Raw genomic sequence first — 12,006 nt, 5'->3', positions numbered from 1 at the left:
TTGTTCCTTGCTGTTTACTTTTTACTTTATTTTCCCCCCTTTCTCTTTATCTCCCTCAAGTAGGTAACAGTTAAGCAGTGATACATTTATGTAAATAAATGCATCTAGACTTACATACTTACATATATATATATATATATACACACACATATACATATGCACATACAAACACACATCTAAAACAATATTAATATAGTGACACATCCTGTCAATGTCTCTCTTTTCATTCAATCATTTTAAACTTTGTCTGAAGTCAATGATTACTTGAAATCCCTGCTTTTTTTTTTTTTTTAATAAATTCTATTTCTGATCATTGTTTCTGTGCTTGTGTATACTCTTGTTTCCTATCCCTGCTAACTTTTACTTTTAGCTTGCCTTATTACTTGCTTACTTGGCTGGCTTACCTTGCTATTACTTACCCTCCTGTCTCTGAGCCCCAGGGCTCAGCCTTATTTTTTCCACTGATCTACATTTTCCCTGAGGCACAATTTTATTTTGTTTGTGGAGGAAACCTGGAGAGCTTAGAATTTTCTGACATATTCTGCTGTCTTCCCAGAATCTTCTCTCCAATTAAACAATTTTTCAATGTCTTTCCAAAGATAATGAGGTATAATATAATAATACTAGCATTTAAATAGATTGTATTGTAAGGTTTGCAAAGTGCTTTACAAATATTTATCTTCACAATAACCCTGAGAGATAGGTGCTGTTATTATACAAATTTTATAGATGAGGAAACTAAGGGACCGAAAGGTTAAGTGAGTTCACATAGCTGATATGTATGTAAGGCCAACTTTGAATTCAGGTTTTCTTGACACTAAGTCCAAGGCTCTATTCTGTGCTGCCTTCTTTAGGTATACCAACATTTCTAGATAATTCATATCTCTATTTTCTCCATTATCCACTAAAAAGTAGTAGATACTCCTGAGATATTTTGGAACAAGTACTCAAGTGATAATATCCAGTCAGGCAGATATAATCAGTGTTTTATTTGCTATGTGTAGTCAGAGGTATCTGATAGTGTCTGATATCTGTGTCAATCCAAGCTAAGAACAATTAACTGCCCCAGAGCATCTTGAATCTATGACATATTATATTAGTCCATGTAAGGGCCCTTTAAATGGGCATTGGGAGATTGAGTGGCCCAGAAGTAATTTCTGTGGATATTAGGACTTCCCTGTGGGTGGGATCTTGGCCACAATAAGATAGCTTCGTAATGGGTGACTCTCTCGCTGATTGGCTGTGTGTGTGACCTCACAGACCCTATATAAGCCCACTGCAGACAGCAGTCGCTCTCTTTAACCTGGCTCCCTAGCCTGGATGGCCAAGCCAAGATGGATAGCCAAAAGAGGTAAGGATTTTGGTAGTGAACACATGGGTCTTCTGACCAGGTGTTCACTAGGGAACCAACAAGTCAGGGCATCAGTTAGGGCATTATGTGAGTAGGTATAATAAAGGCTTTTAAGATTACACGTGGCTGTTCTTGAGTATGCTACCGGTTATTAAGCTATAGACTCAAGAGATCGTGGCCAGAGACCTTTGAAGGCCTCAGAGGAGGCGAGCCGGGTAGAGTTGACACTGCAAAGGTCAGTGGTCAAAGGTACTCTGTTGGGCCTAGGGCAGACTAGTAATTGTAACTGCCGGGAGAGCACGTTACAAGTCCACTTGAGTCCTTTTATTCAAAGTCTAGTAATCTATACCCATTTTTATTTTCCCATTCTTCTGCTATATAGTATCATTAGACTAGGTGGTGATATAGGCAGCTAGACCTGATGATGATGCCACCGACCAGCAAGTCTCTCAGATGCTTTCTGAGGTCTTCCATCACAGATAAAGGAATTTTCTTAGAATGGTCAAGAATCAATGATTTGGATAAGAAGATTGTTCTTCAGGCACACTGAACATTCCACTCATGCAATGAGAATATGCTTATTTTCCCCCTATAGTTTCTGAATTAAGTGAATCATCTATTCTTCTAGTCTTGGAAAGTTCACAAAGTCAAATATTTTAGAATCTACTTCTAAGTTTGAACAACAAGATGTGCCCTGCTACTACTGCCTGCTTCCATTCTCTTGCAGGCTTCTGCAAAGTTAATTTTAAAGCTCGGAATGTATAGGTTTTGCATTCCAAGTCAAAGTATCCTGCTTATTAAATACCAGAGCTGACACAGGCCAGACTGATGGTGCAGTTCAAAATTGGAATGAAATGAAGTGAAAGAAGTTGACCAAGTCATATCATGGAAAGGATATTCATCAAAGGTACAGTATTGATCTGATTGGATGTGTTTGTTCAACTTGTCACGCGACTCAACATCATATGCCAACTTTGAGGGAAGAAACAATGAGTCCTCCTACTCTGGCTTTTAAACTTGAGCAACCAACAGCAATGGTCTCTCTCAATCTTCTAGACCAATAAAATCTCAAGGACAATTTCACAATCTTATCAGAGAAAAACTAGCCAAACCAATAGGAAAGGGAACTTAGTAAATAGTACTCCTAATATATTCCACCCCTTGATGGCATAATACAGGGAATGATCAGTGAAGTCCCAGTTCTTAGTGCATGTGCAATATCTATGTGGATTCTTGAGAAATCTATGATGGAGGAATCCTTTCCCTCCCTACTTGGAGTAGATGCTAAAAGCTTACTATGTACTAATGACAAGTCTTTCAATTTGCTACTGAGTAAAGGTGAGGCTCCATCATAAAAGATCCAAAAGGACAGATTCTCTATTGGGTTCTGGCAAGCAAAATATCCTTTCCCACCTGGCCACCATGGAGTGGAGACTATATTTTCTTTCTTTCTTTCTTTCTTTTTTCTCTGAGGCTAGGGTTAAGTGACTTGCCCAGGGTCACACAGCTAGGAAGTGTCTGAGACCAGATTTGAACTCGGGTCCTCCTGACTTCAGGGCTGATGCTCTATCCACTGCGCCACCTAGCTGCCCCTGGAAGCTACATTTTCTGTCTCCCATATGAGAATGTGAGCAACTTTGAATGTAGGGATTGCTTTTCACAATGCTTTGTACACCTGTTATTTTGGTCTTTTTCCAGTTGTATCTAACTCTTTGTGACCCATTGGGAATTTTCTTGGCAAAGATTCTGAAATGGTTCAATGTTTCCTTCTTCAGGTCATTTTACAGATGAGGAAACTGAAGCAAACATGGCTAAGGATCACACAGCTAGTGTCTGATGTGACACTAGATGAGGCCCGTTGTTACCTAGTTCTTCCTGCTTAATAAGTGCTTAATACACTCTTCATTCATTTATGACACTTGTGGGTTTTTTTAAATATCTTTGTGTATATTCTTTTCTCATTTTAGATGAATGCGTATCAGAGTTAGCATGAACTGTTACAACTTGGTGAATTTTGAAGGATAGAAGAGCCACTAAAAGTAATCAACTTTATTGAGAAGTTCTGGGCTCAACAGATAAAAAACCAAGAAACCACAAAAAGAAAGCCAGAGAATGACTTTATATTCTTTCATCTATGTCACACCCAGATGTGAATTTATTAGGCACTTTTCATTGCTGGTATTCTACAGGATGTTGGTGCTCTTCACCCTGCTCTTATCCCAGTTCTGTGGCAATCACTTGCAGTTTGGAATCTGTTCTCCCTGGAGACTAAGTGGGTATGCAGAAGGGAGAATGTGCCTCCCAGTTGGGGAGGAAGGAGCGGGAAGAAGGATTTTTTGTATTTTATTACAAATAATAATTAGTCCTTGCTATACCAGCTCAATAAATATTCCTTTGTATAACAACTAACTGATGTCAATTGGTTAATTGATATTGGGAGATGTTAACTGATCAATTAATATTTTGGGGAGGGGAGGGAGTACTAAAAAATGGTTCATTAACAATAGAATTAGAAAATTTCCCAAATGCCTTCTGGGCACCCAACCTGCCACTGTAAATGTAGATTTGGAAAGAGTGAGGTAGTAGCAAGGTCCTAAAAGTCTTCTGAAGGACTTTCACCTCTCAAATCTCTTTAGGCCTACTCTGACCACTCCTTCTTGGTCTCTATGGCTGAATCCTCCTCTAGATTATGCCCTCTGATTATACATGTCCCTCTTTGCTCTGTCAGGGCTCACTTTTCTCTTTCTATTTGGTGGTCTCATCAGCTCCCCTGGATTTAATTACCCCATATTTACTAAAGATTCTCAAATCTACCTGTCCTCTTCCAAACTCTTAACTCTGCTGATCTTCAATCTCACATGGCAACTGTCTTTCAGATATTTCAAACTGGATATCCAGTAAATATCTTAATATGTTCAATGTGGCTCTTTTCAACAATGACTTGATCCAAGCCAACTTCAATAAAACTTGTGATGGAGAAAACCACCTGCATCTGGAAAGAGGATGGTTGGAACTGTGAAATGCCAATGAAGATCAGCTGTATTGACTCTTAAAAAGATCATGGGGGAGCAGCTAGTGGTATAGTGGATAGAGCACCAGCCCTGAAGTCAGGAGGACCCGAGTTCAAATCTGGTCTTGGACACTTAACACTTCTTAGCTGTGTGACCCTGGGCAAGTCACTTAACCCCAGCCTCAGGGGGGGGAAAAAAGACCATGAAAGCAAGAAAATCACCAGTATTGATAGTTAAGACAAGTTTATTGTTTCTTTGCTCTCTATATTTAAACCTTAAAACTGCAAAATTACTAAGGAAACATATAGAAACATAAAACAGATGAATCAATCAGTACATGAAAGAAAGGTCAATGTTTTGTATACCAGTAGAAACTAGGCATTCTTTATAGAAACAGCTTCACCTGCTTGCCATCTTGATTAATGATATATGCTCAACACACTTGTTCCTAATTCTTCTCAATCTTTGCCAGTCTGCTGGCTGACATTTAGGGGGGGTGGGGTTCAAAGTCAGGTCAAGATGACCTTGAATACTGCAGCTAAATAAGTATTGTTAAGTGGGTGTCATTACCTGGAGAGGTGCAGAAACAATGTGGATCATAACATAATTTTTTTACCTTTTTTGTTCTGTTTTGTTTTTCTCATCTGTTTCCCCTTTTGATCTGATTTTCTTGTACAACATGATAAATGTGGAAATATGTATAGAAGAATTGTACCTGTTTAACCTGTCCTGGATTACTTGCTGTCTAAAGGAGAGGGAGGGGAAAGGAGGGAGAAAAATTTGAAATACAAGGTTTTGCAAGGGAAACAATCTTTGCACATTTTTTGAAAATTAAAAGCTATTAAAGAAAAACAGGTAGCAGTATACCAAGTAATCTATCAATAAGCATCTTTAGAGTGCCAACTATGTGCAAAGATTTGGAGAAATAATTACAAAAAATAAAATGAAAAAAACAACACATTCAAAACAGAATCATTATCTTTCCATCTAACCTCACAAAATATTAACTCTTTAATCTTTAATCTCTTTAACTGTAGAAGGTAATACCGCCGACCCCTCAGGCCCTCTCTCTCTGTCTCTCTGTCTCTGTCTCTCCCTCCCTTCCTCCGTCTCTCTCTGTCTCTCTGTCTCTGTCTCTGTCTCTCTCTCCCTCCCTCCCTTCCTCCATCTCTCTCTGTCTCTCTGTCTCTCTCTGTCTCTGTCTCTGTCTCTCTCTCTCTCTGTGTGTGTCTCTCTCTGTGTCTCTCTCTCTGTCTCTGTCTCTCTCTCTGTCTCTGTCTCTCTGTCTCTCTCTCTGTTTCTCTCTCTCTCTCTCTCTGTCTCTCTCTCTCTCTCTCTCTCTCTCACACACACACACACACACACACACACACACACACACACACACACACACACACACACCTCAATAAACTCCACTGGCTCCTTATTGCCTCCAAGACTGAATACCAGATGCTTTATTTGGCATCCAAAGTTCTTCATAACCTAGCCCCCTCTTACCTTTTCTGTCTCTTTATACTAAACTCCAACCCATACTCTTTGATCCAGTGATATTGACCTCCTGACAGTAACACAAACAAGACATTCCCTCTCTCTGCTCCAGGCATTTTCTCTGGCTATTCTCCATGCCTGCAATGCTTCCCTTCTTCCTTTCTGACTGCTGCCTTCCCTGGTTTCTTTTAAGTTCCAACTAAAATGTCACTTTCTACAGCTAGAGTTTAGCACTGTTTGGCACATAGTGGGTGCTTAATAAATGTTTATTGCTTGCTTGCTTAGGGCTGTCATAGGACAAATGAAATGAGTAGCAATAATAGTAGGAGTAGGAATAGTAGTAGGGAGAATAGCAGTAGCAATAGTAATAAGAATAGCAACAGTAGTAATAGTAAGTCCAGGGGATAAGAGAAGCCTGGCAGTATTAGAAAAATAAAAACAAATATTGTTGGGCCCCATGCTGGTACCAATGATCATTACAATACATAATGCCATCCACTATACTGAGGTCTGAAATGCTGATTTTGCCACTGTACCCCATGCCAATATTGACATGATGACAAGAAAAAATAATGATGAATGTTGGAGGGGATGTGGGAAAACTGGGACACTGATGCATTGTTGGTGGAGTTGTGAAAGAATCTGGCCATTCTGGAGAGCAATTTGGAACTATGCCCAAAAAGTTATCAAACTGCACATACCCTTTGATCCAGCAGTGCTACTACTGGTCTTACATCCCAAAGAAATATTAAAGAGGGGACAGGGACCTGTATGTGTCAAAATGTTTGTGGCAGCTCTTTTCATAGTGGCTAGAAACTGGAAAATGAATGGATGTCCATCAATTGGAGAATGGTTGGGTAAATTGTGATATATGAATGTTATGGAATATTATTGCTCTGTAAGAAATGACCAATAGGAGGAATACAGAGAGGCCTGGAGAGACTTAAATCAACTGATGCTGAGTGAAATGAGCAGAACCAGGAGATCATTATACACAGTAACAAGATTATACGAAGTTTAGTTCTGATGGACATGGCTCTTTTCAACAATGAGATGATTGAGGCCAGGGGCAGCTAGGTGGCGCAGTGGATAGAGCACCAGCTTTGAATTCAGGAGGATCCAAGTTCAAATCTGGTCTCAGACACTTAACACTTCCCAGCTGTGTGACCCTGGGCAAGTCACTTAACCCCAGCCTGGGGGGGAGGGGGAAGAGAGAGATGATTGAGGCCAGTTTCAATGATCTTGTGTTGAAGAGAGCCATCTACATCCAGAGAGAGGACTGTGGGAACTGAGTGTGGACCAGAACATAACATTCTCACTTCTTTTGTTGTTGTTTGCTTGCATGTTGTTTTCTTTCTCATTTTTTTTTCCTTTTTGATCTGATTTTTCTTGTGCAGCATGATAATTTTTTTTTAGGCAGAATTTTCATTTTTATTATGTTAGCTCAGCCTAGTCATGAACCATTGATATTTTTTTCAGTTGTTTAGATATGATTTTATTTGTGTGAGAAGTGTTTTCTAATTGTCATCATATAGTTCCTGGGCTTGTCTTAGCACTTATTTTATTTTGTGTACAATAATTTTTTTTTTACATTTTAAAAATTATAACTTTATATAGAGAAAACATATGCATGGGTAATTTTTCAACATTGACCTTTGCAAAAACTTTTGTTTCAACTTTTCCCCTCCTTCCCTCCACCCCCTCCCCTAGATGGCAAATAGTCTCATATATGTTAAATATGTTAAAATAAATGTTAAATACAATATATGTATACATATTTATATAGTTATCTTGCTGCACAAGAAAGATCGGATTTAGAAAGAAGGTAAAAATAACCTGAGAAGAAAAAACAAAAATGCAGCACAATTGTATAAATATGTATACATATATTGGATTTAACATATTTTTAACATGTTTAACATATATTACTTGTCATCTAGGGGAGGGGGTAAGAGGAAAGGAGATAATTCAGAACACAAGGTTTTGCAAGGATCAGTGTTAAAAAATTATTCATGCATATGAAAAAAATGACCTTAGATTAAGAAACAGTTCTTAAGAGGCAGAGCCAAGATGGCAGAATAAAGCCAGGGACTCTCGAACTTTCCCCAAAATCCCTACAAATATCTTTAGATAATGACTTTAGACACATTTTCGCACATCAAAACCCACAAAAACCATAGAGTGAAACAATTTTTCAACTGAAGACAACTAAGAAAGTCAGCAGGAAAAGTCTGTCACATAAGAGTGAGAGTGGAGCGCAGTCCTGGCTCAGGCCACAAAAGTATGTCTCTGCCCCACCAAACCAGGAGAAGTCCTTGGGAGCCTCTGAAATTGGTAGCAATGACAGTTTCCAGACCTCTTAGCTCATAAACACCAAAGATGACTTAGAAAGTTGAGATAAGGAAGGTGTGTCATACTAGGGGGAGAGGACCTTGGAAAACCAGCAAAGCAACAAGACTGAGTATAATCCTTCAAGGGAAAAGGTGATCATTCAATGAAATAGAGCATGACTCAAGCATGATTCAAGCATCGATGAAAAGACCAGAGCTAAATAGAAATTTAAATTTTCAAATACAAGATTGGAAGAAGCATAAGGGGGTAAACAGGAAAGAGAAATCATAAGTGACTTGATATCTATTTACATTCCTACATGGGAAGATGATACTTATAACTCAAGAACTTTCTCATTATTAGGACAATTAAAAGGAGAATATATAGATAGAGGGCATAAGTATGAGTTGAATATAAAAAGATAATATCTTAAAAAAAGAGAAGAAGAGGTGGAATGGTATAAATTATCTGACGTAAAAGAGAAAAAGAAAAAGCTTTTACAATGGGGGGGAGAAGATGAATGAATGACCTTTACTCTCATCAAAATTGGCCCAAAGAGGGAATAAAACACACACTTAAGTGAGTATAGAAATATATCTTACACTGCAGTAAAGTAGGAGGGGAAGGGGTTACAAGAAGATAGGAGAGTGATAAAAGGGAAGATCTATTGAGGGAGAGGGTAGTTAGAAGCAAAATACTTTTGAGGAGGGACATGGTGAAAGAAGAAAGAAAATTAAATGGGGGGCGGAAAATATAGTTAGTAATGGTAATTGTGAAAAGAATTTTGAGCCAAGTTTCCCTGATAGTTTCCATTTCTCAAACAAATAAGATTTGGGCTACATTTATAAAAAATAAAGGTCATTCCCCAATTGACAAATAATCAAAAGATATGAAGTTTTCAGATGAAGTAATCAAGCTGTTTGTAGGCATATAAAAATATTCTAACTCACTATTGATGGGAGAAATTCAAATTAAAAAGAATACTCAAGTACTACCTCATGTTAAATTGACTAATAGGACAGAAAAGGAAAATGACATGTTGTAGAGAATGTGAGAAAAATGAGACATTAATGCATTGTTGGCGGAATTATGAACTGACTCAATCATTCCATAGAGCAATTTGGAACTATGCCCAAAAGGCTATAAAACTGTATATACCCTTTTAGCTAACAATAGCACTACTAGGCATCTATCCCAAAAGAGATGAAAAAAAAAAAAAAGAAAGAAAGAAAATGAAAATGACCTATGTGTACAAAATTATTTCAAGCAGCTCCTTTCTCAGGTCAAAGAATTTCCAATTAAGGGGATGCCCACCAATGGGAGAATTGCTGAATAAATTGTGAAATAGTATTATGATGGAATACTATTGTATACCATTGAAATAATGAGCAGGTATTGTCAAAAAAAAAAACCTGGAAAGACTTCCATAAGCTCATGCAAAGTGAATTGTATTGTTCAAAATAACAGCAATAATATAAGAAGACCAACTGTGATTGACTTTGCTATTCTCAGCAATACAATGATCCAAGACAACACTGAAGGACTTATGATGAAAAATTCTATCTATATTCAGAGAAAGAACGGATTGTGTCTGAATACAGATTGAGGCATAATTTTTTTTAATTTTATTTTTCTTGGGATCTGGGGCACTGGACTAGCCCTTTCTTTTTTCCATTGCTCATTCAGAATAGTTACTGCAGGAATAAAAAAGCTACATTCTCTTTACTCTTACATTCAACATAAATGGCCATTTGACCCACAACTTTTAGTCAACAAACATTTATTAAATACTTACTATGTTCCAGGAGCTAATGATCAGTTCTGGGTACAAAAAATAAAATAAAGATGTCACTGTTCTCATCTAGCTGACAGTCTAATGGAGATAACATGCAAGTAACTGTTCTAACAAGCTATATTTGGGATATATTAGAAATAATCAGCAGAGGGAAAGCATTAACATTAAGGAGGCTTGAGAAAGATTTCTCAAGGTAGGAATTTGTCTGGGACTTGAAAGGAAACCAGGAGTTAGATGGGTTGAAAAAGAATTCCAGGAATGAAGTATAGCCACAGAAAATACTTGGAGTCTGGACATAGAACATCTTATGTGAGGAAGAGCAAGGTGCTCAGTAACACTGGATCAAATAGAAAGTAGAACCAGAAAAGGTAAAAGAAGATCATAATGGTAGGGAGGGACCAGATTCTGAAAAGCTTTAAAAATAAAACAATATTTTGCTTTTGATCCTAGAGGTAATAGGGAGCCATTGGACTTTGAAGTAACATAGATTTCTACTTTAGGAAAATTAAGTTGATTGTTGAATTGAAGATGAGACAGAAATTTGAGGCAGGGAGACCCACACAGAAAGCCATCAATAGTTCAAGAGCAAGATAATGAGGACTTGTGCTAGAGTGGTGGCAATATTAAAATATTCATAAATATGCACAAAATGCATACAAAAGATGTTGAAAAACTACAATCAATAAGCAATAGATTGACTAAGAGAGAGAAAGTAAGGAGTCAAGGATGACACTCATGTTTTGAGCCTGGTTGCCCAGAATAATGGTGTTTCCCTGGATGTTAATAGGAAAAAAGGCAAGTTGGGAAGGGGGAAAGTAATTAATAGAGGGAGAGATAATAGGTTCAATTTTGGATAAATTGAGTTTAAGATATCTATGGCACATGCAGTTTGAGAAATGATTTGGAAGTATGAGATTTCAGATCAACTGAGCCATTAGGACTAGATAAGTAGATTTGAGAATCATCAGCAGAGAGATAATTTAATTCATATAGGCTAATAAGATCAAGTGAAATAGTATATAAAGAGAAGAGGGCCCAGGGCAAAGCCTTGGGGGATACTCACCAGTAGTAAATATAATCTGGTTGCAAATCTAGCAGAAGACAAAAAAAACAAAAAAACAAAACAAACCTGAAAAACAATCAGAGAAGTATTTGGAGAGAAAACCAGAAGAAAGCAATGTCATGAGTATCAGAGAATGTCAAGGAAAAAAGAGTGTTCAGCAGTGTCAAAGGCTACAAAGAGCATTATGACTGAGAAAGGGCCATTATGTATGATGAGTAAAAGATTGTTGGTAACTTTGGAGAGGGCAGATTCAGTTGAAAGATGAAGTCAGAAGCCAGATTGCAGAGAATCATGAAGAGCGTGAGAGGGAAGGAAGTAGAGGCACTATTATAAAAAGCTTTCTCTAAGAATTGAGTTACAAACAGGAGGAGAGATAGAACAATAGTTATCAGGGATGCTCAGAACAAGGGAAAATTTTTTTGAGGAAACTGAAGTCACAGACATGTTTGAAGGCAGTTGGAAAGCAGTCAGTAAAGCAGGAAGAAATTGAACTTGAATGAGGGGCAGCTGGATGTCTCAGTGGATAAAGCACTGTCCCTTATCCTTAAATACCTAAACTTCCTAGCTATGTCATCCTGGGCAAATCATTTAACACAAATTGCCTTGCAAAATAACAACAACAACAACAACAAAAGTCTGGGATTAAAGAAAGTGAATTAGTAGGAATGATGGGGAGGGCAATCTGCTGGAGATGATGGGATCACTTGAACAAGTACAGGGGCTAATTCCGGAAAGAAGGGCTGCTTTTTCTTGTCAGACAGCTTCAAAAGAGAAGGTGGTTGTAGAAAGTATCTGAGGGAGGTAAGGAGAAGAAAAAGGGATTCCTTAGAGAATGGCTCCATTTTTTCAGTAAAATACAGGAGATTGGCAGATAAATGAGAAAATTTTGGAAGAGCCACTGTGGTGAGTGAGATTACAAAAGTGTAGAAGAATTGCCTAGAAATAGTAAAGGCTCAATTGAGGTTAC

At 37.8% G+C, this 12,006-nt stretch overlaps 1 long non-coding RNA gene across 1 annotated transcript; it reads left to right on the top strand.

The window, feature by feature from the left end:
* Positions 1 to 1,304: 1,304 nt before the first annotated feature.
* LOC141556408 (uncharacterized) lies at positions 1,305 to 3,720 on the top strand. The gene is made up of 3 exons (XR_012486526.1): positions 1,305 to 1,351; positions 2,079 to 2,258; positions 3,319 to 3,720. It is a non-coding gene; the product is annotated as an uncharacterized LOC141556408 (long non-coding RNA).
* The last annotated feature ends 8,286 nt before the right edge of the window (positions 3,721 to 12,006 follow it).

This window comes from Sminthopsis crassicaudata, chromosome 2 (genome assembly GCF_048593235.1).
Source record: "Sminthopsis crassicaudata isolate SCR6 chromosome 2, ASM4859323v1, whole genome shotgun sequence".
Classification (NCBI taxonomy): Eukaryota; Metazoa; Chordata; class Mammalia; order Dasyuromorphia; family Dasyuridae; genus Sminthopsis; species Sminthopsis crassicaudata.
This window is presented reverse-complemented; position numbering and strand designations above follow the sequence as displayed.